We start from the raw sequence: 6,553 nt of genomic DNA on the forward strand, positions 1-6,553 counted from the left end.
CTTTAAAGATAAAGATTAAGTATGTTTTTTTCTTCAATGTCCTAAAGTTCTTGGAAAATAAAATAATATATTTTTTTTATTTTTCATTAATTTCCGAAAGAATAACCTCAAAAGAAAATCTTTTTGGATTTTTGAGATTAATACCTTAAAGAAAACTTTTAAAAAAGGTACTAAAAGAAAATTCTTTCTTTTTTTTTGAATTTTTAGTCTTAATATACTAAAGGGAATATAAAAGCATTTTTTTTTAGTTCTAGATATTAATTTCTAAAGGAAAAACCACCTCAATTTTTTTTCTTTTGATAGAAAAACACTTAAATAAAACATTGAACAAATAATTAAACATGAAATAGATCCACACCATAAAAGAAACATAAATTTTGAAGTATGGTTTGTTCCAACTTTGGTTTTTCGTCTGCCAATCTAACTGAATCTTTCAAAATGCATTGCTTCCATTGGGAGGCAATCGCTTCACTTCTACTCGGGAAAAGATGGCTATGTGCTGAAGAAGAGAGATTGTTGTCACCATATTTATGTAGTTTGCATTCAAGGTGAATAACAGGAAGAAACATGGGGGAGCAAAATCACACCTAACGGACTCCGAACCTAATTGCTCCAAACAAAGCTGATTCCTTGAGCTTTACGAAATTTATCAGAGATTTTAGCATCCAATAAACAACACGCAGGTTCAAGTATTCAACTCACTCCCTCATGCTATCATTGTCAGTTGCGCATAAGGATTTACATCCGCTGTCCGGCTGTGACAATCCCTGGGTCAGGACAAATGAGAAGATCACAGAATGGTTTGATACAACCTTGACTAACAGGGTATTTGATCTGCTCATGCGAACCACCAGATGTGGCATTTGAGATTGCCCATGCAGCCTCTTTTTTATATCAAACTCAGCAGTTACAGACTGAATTTGCTCCCTGTTGCCAGCTGGGATGTTTGAAATTGTCCAGCAAACTTCCTTCTTAATACTCTTCTTGTGATTACCATTCAACAAGTTCAAAAAAACGGGGCAAAGACTGATGGTTGATACACTGAGTTTGCATATCACCTCCGGTCACAATATTTCCAATTGTCCGAAGCGCCGGAATCAAACCCGATGGAGACGGGTGAAGTAATAACATCAGTTAAAACGCGGGCATACTCCAGAATCAATAACAGCTTGAATATTATTATTTGTACCATCCGAGAGATATGAGAGCGCGCAACAAGCATCAGTCAAAACTTCTTCGTCGGTTAAATGAATAAGTTGTTGAAGAACTGGAAGTGCAGGCCTTGTCTGATCAAAAGCAGGCTGTGGTTTGCCTCTGCAGAAATTTGAAAGTGTCCACGTCGCATTCCTCAACATAGACAGCTTGGCATTTGGATTCAGCTGAGAAGCAAGGGAAATAGAGCTCCACAGCTAAGAACAAGCGCGGCACTTTGGGGAATCACCAACAACATTTCCTAGAGCCCACACAGCATGCTCTCGCACATCATCATTAAGAAAACCAAAAAGTTTCACAAAATTTGGGACTGCACCAGAATCAATTACCACCTTTGTACGCTCAGATGTTCCAAATGCAACATGTGAGATCCCAAGATGCCTCAAACTGATGCTGTGGAAAGTCGATCTCTCATTTGAAATTGAACAAAACGAGGAACTACACCTGCTTGAATTACTTCTGCTATTGGGGAACTCCTTTCGATTGAGAGCATCATCCTTCAAACTGGTTCCCTCCTTGTGGGCTTTCTTGGCAACTGCGGCAGCATTATCCTAAGCAATTTTTGGGTTCAAACATGTGACGAGCATGAGCGGCTCGTGCAACAATTTAGCAATCCTCTCTCTGTTAGCTTGAACACCCCTTACACAATTCTTTTCAAAAGAAGCAGATGCATCCCTTATCAATCTTACTGAATGTAGAAGGGCATTAGCAATCATAGGCTTGAAAACATTCAGCTCAAAATGGCTATTTGATCCACCAATTGTGACAGCCACATGATTACCCATAACCTGCAGCTCATAAAAGGTTCAACCATTAAACTTGAAAACAAACAGCTAGCGTAGACCCAATTGTATAAATGTCATGCATTGGAAATCAAGGTGCAATTACTCTGGAGAAGCATATTAGGAAGTCAAAACATAAGCTTCAAGACAATTTGATTGCACCGTCCATTAGGTAATCATGGACATCAAAGTTGATAAGGAGTTTATTGCTGCCTCTTGCTCAAAATGATTACCACTCAGCAGACCCGTCGATCCTCAACAAATCCTTGCACAAGCCAACCACATTAGTTATGACAAGACCAATGACATCAATACCATGTTTTAGAAAACATTTTTGCACCCTCCTCCACACAGAATTTCTTTTAGCTGTGCCAATTAGGCATGGATGATACGAGCAGAAAACAACTTGCAAACACGCACTTGGTGCAGCAGCCAAAGTAGCAGACGATATTACAATCAAAGCCTTGACCATAACCTCACCAGATGGAACAAAGGGAACTTGAGCATCCAATACATTTTCATTTTCGCTGCAAGCAAACCATTGGTCCGATGTTTTTTTTTCATTTCTAAAATTAGTATTCTAAAGAAAACTTCTAACGGAAATATAAAACGCAATTTTTTTTTGATTTTTGATTTATTACACACCTTTTCAAATGCAAAATAGAAAGTACAATAAAAACTCGACATTACTTATACAAAACTAAAGGGCAAAAAACGACATAAAAAGAAAACAAACTCAAAACATAAAAATAAAAAAATAAAATAAAAAAATGAAAAATCTTCTTAAACAACTCCTGAATGAGTGATCCTGCCTGGATGGTCCCGAGGTCCGGTAAGTAAATCCACACATGTATGAGAAAACCTAAACCAACACTATGTGAGACAATAACATTCTCTACTAGACACATGCAAGACATGGTTGAGGCTACTTTTTGCAAAATGACTTATGTGGCCAAAAGGTGGCTAGAAGTGCAAAGTTTGGCTAAGACCCCGCAAAGCCAAGAACCTAAGATTTATTAGGAAGACCGGACCCTATGTGGGTTGCCTACGTATCACGTCCCGAAAGACGAGAATCAAGTATGCGTAGTTCGGGTAGATTGGATACGGGCAAGAAATATAAAACAACTAATTTAGAGAAAATATATTTTTTTCTCTTTTTTTTATTTGAAAAGTGATGAAACATGTAAACTCATTTTGGATTTTCTTTTCCCTTTTTTTTTTATTTTCGAAAAAATGATGAAAAATTGCAAAATCTTTTTTTTTTTTGAATTTTCAAGCTCTTTTTTTTATTCTTAACAAAAATGTGACAGAAAATATAATTGGGCCCTACTTGCTTTATCCTCACATTTCAGCCTCTCCTTTTTCTCTTTTTATTTTTTTATTTTTTTTCATTTGCCCTCAATTATCATTGGTCAGCCAAATGACCCTTTTACCCTTGAAGAAATGCAAAATGTAGCACATAGGATACATCAAGATGGTCTGTTATTTTGGATACACCTGTCCTAGACGGACCCAACACCTGTGTTGAGTCCCCAAAGTCAAATGCACGTGATGCAAGTAAACGTTCCTACTAGGTATCCGGCATGAGGCTGTGTTTTTCTAGGTTTAAATCCTGGAGTTTTGTTCTAGACTTGGGTTACCCGAGCGGACAACTGGGGCCGAAGAGGGGGCGACGTACCGGGAGCACTACCCGGCCTTGTCGCTTGTCCAGCCTCGTTTTATTTGGTAGAATTTCTACAGAAAAAGCGGGTCACGCGAACGTGTGCACCATTTTCAGAAGACTCAGAAGGGTTGCGTAGGAAGACAGTTATATGCAATTCAAACAATATTAAAGCGGTAGACAGATAGCATTTAGCACAAAAGGTTCACAAAATACAATAATATCAACAATAAATGAAGCCAAGTAAAAAATATCATTTACCAAGCTCGAATTCTTGAACCCTGAACCAGAGATTCTGGGTTCGATCCCCAGCAGAGTCGCCAGAGCTGTTACACCTCCTTTTGACTATACCCCGTAAAGGGTATAAGGGAGTTTTTCCAATTTAAGTGACAATCGAAACGGGATCATTTTTATTAAATTCAGAGTTGCCACTTGGGATAATTTATGGTGTCCCAAGTCACCGGCTTAAATACCGAATCGAGGAAAAGATTGACTCTGTTATACAGTCTGCGAACACAGAAATCCGGGTAAGGAATTATGTTAACCCAAGAGAAGGTGTTAGGCACTCCCAAGTTCTGTGGTTCTAGCACGGTCGCTTTGATCATACTTGGCTTATTAAATTATCTAATTACTGATTTTAGAACCTTTGTGCATTTACCTTTTACCGCTTTTAACTAAGAAAATTATCTTGAAATGGGTCACGCGTACGTGTACCCATTTGTTTGGCGCGTCAAGAATCATGTCACGCGGACGTGTCCACAATTAATAACGCTTTATTATTATTGAGAAAAGTTTGGCCAAAGTTGCGCGAGCACATACTCTGGTTTGGTTTTTAAAATCGTAATCATGTCACGCGAATGCGTACGCAATCACGATGGTATTTTAGACGTGCCTAAAGCAAACTACACCTATTCATTTTTTAGTATCTAAGTTATAAATATGTGAGGGCCATGAGCGATTTAATTATGGACGGCACACCTCAATCTATCCTTAAGGAATCGTAATTATGTCACGCGAACGTGTCCACAATCGCGACGATATATTAATAATGCGCCTGAAGGTTTGTCTACCCGGGTGTGGTGGGCCTAAACATTCTCTTAATGGTCCGATCAGGCAAAGTAAAATGATAAGCTTGATTTTTCATTCTGGATGTCCAATCTCCACATTCAAAACAACGAGAATGGCAGTCGAATTACTCAATCACGTTAACTTATTGGTCAATAATGAGTATCACATATTTGACCTCCACCAATACAGCATCAATTATTTTTAAATTGCAAGAATTGAAAAGTTCATACAAAGAAGCCAACAGTGATTGTGATATACCAGCTGCTTGGAAAACAATACACGATAAAGCTAATGACAATGTAAAGAATCTCAACAACTAAATACACGCATCTCATAATCTTGGCTCGTTTCCTTTATTCATTTTTTGTCAAAAATTTGATTCTTAACTATGGAACATTTATTTTCAACGAAAGCAATATGTCAAGGATAAAAAACAACGCATTTCAACCCTTGAAAACCAACCGAATACGAATTCATGAAGGCAACACACAAAACAAATATCATCAGAACAAAACGTTCACCAATGCTATTACGGCATCACAAACAACAATGAAACCTTAACTAATAGATCAACAAAACGAAAACATGAAACTAAGGCAAAACAGTAAAAGAAAGGGAGAAATAGACCTTGAACAAATCTGAAATATGATTGTTTGACAGCTTGAAAATGCTAAGCGACGGAAAATCGGCAATAAGATCAAACGAAACTGAAATTCGACAAACTCAAACTTCGACCACGACGAACCTCGAACCGGCAACCCCGAACCACGACCTCAGACGACATCAACATGCTATTTTAGATACAACTCGGCAAAAACAGATTCGACAGTTTTGAAGACTATCACCGGTTTACTGTTCATTCGACGTCAATGGCGCGACTCCGGCGAAACATCGATAGTAGAGGGGGAAGAAGGCGGGGATGGGGAGCAGCAACCGTCGCCGGCGATGGGGTGAGATACAAAAAGAGAGAGATGGCTTGGACGGGGTGTTCAGGTCTTCTTAGATCTAGGTTTTGTCTTAGAGGTTCAATGGAGTCTAGGTTTTTTTCTTTGGTTCTTTCATGAAGAAGAAGATGAAGCTTCCTGGGGGGCGTTCCTGATGTAAAGCTGCGCCCCTCCCTCAGATTTTTTTGGCATTACCTATACGGTAGAGTCTAGGTTTAGGCGTATTTTTGTGTATTTTCCAATTAGTCCCTAGATCTTTTTGTGTTAAGTCCTTAGGGTCTTTTTTTATTTGTTTTTGGTTCCAAAGAAAGTTTAGAAGGGTCCCTATGTTTAATGGACTAATCCGAATTGGGCTCTAAAATTCTTAAAATTGTGATCCAACACCTTAATTGACTCATTTTAAAATAAGATAAAAATACTACACAATGCAAAAGCTAACATGAAACGTATATGTTTTTTTTGTATTTTCAAAATTATATAAAGTAAAATAAGGTACTATTTTCTGCATTTTTAAAAAAAAAAATTTATGAAAGATACATACTAAAATATTTTTTATGATTTTCCATTTTTTATGACGAAAATAAAGTAAAGAAGTCAAAAATAATTGAAATAGCTATATTAGGCCTAAATTAAATATTTACGTGCTAAATATGAAAAAATCTTGGGGGGGGTCAAAAATCACATGTCTACAACAGCAATGCGATGCACAATCTCGTATCCCTTCGCGAACGCATAGCCTGCCTCGCGAATGCGAAGGCTAAATTTCTACCTTCCTCCGCTGACTCTTCGCGAACGCGAGGGTCCACTCGCGAACGCGAAGAGTAAAATACCTGCAACTGCTGAAGACCAAAATCTGCAACTTTCTTCAACTTCAAATGATCCGTTCA

At 37.9% G+C, this 6,553-nt stretch overlaps 1 pseudogene; it reads right to left on the reverse strand.

The window, feature by feature from the left end:
• Positions 1-311: 311 nt before the first annotated feature.
• LOC104239862 (importin subunit alpha-1a-like) lies at positions 312-5,828 on the reverse strand (annotated as a pseudogene).
• Positions 5,829-6,553: the final 725 nt, after the last annotated feature.

Source organism: Nicotiana sylvestris, chromosome 5, assembly GCF_000393655.2.
Source record: "Nicotiana sylvestris chromosome 5, ASM39365v2, whole genome shotgun sequence".
NCBI lineage: Eukaryota > Viridiplantae > Streptophyta > Magnoliopsida > Solanales > Solanaceae > Nicotiana > Nicotiana sylvestris.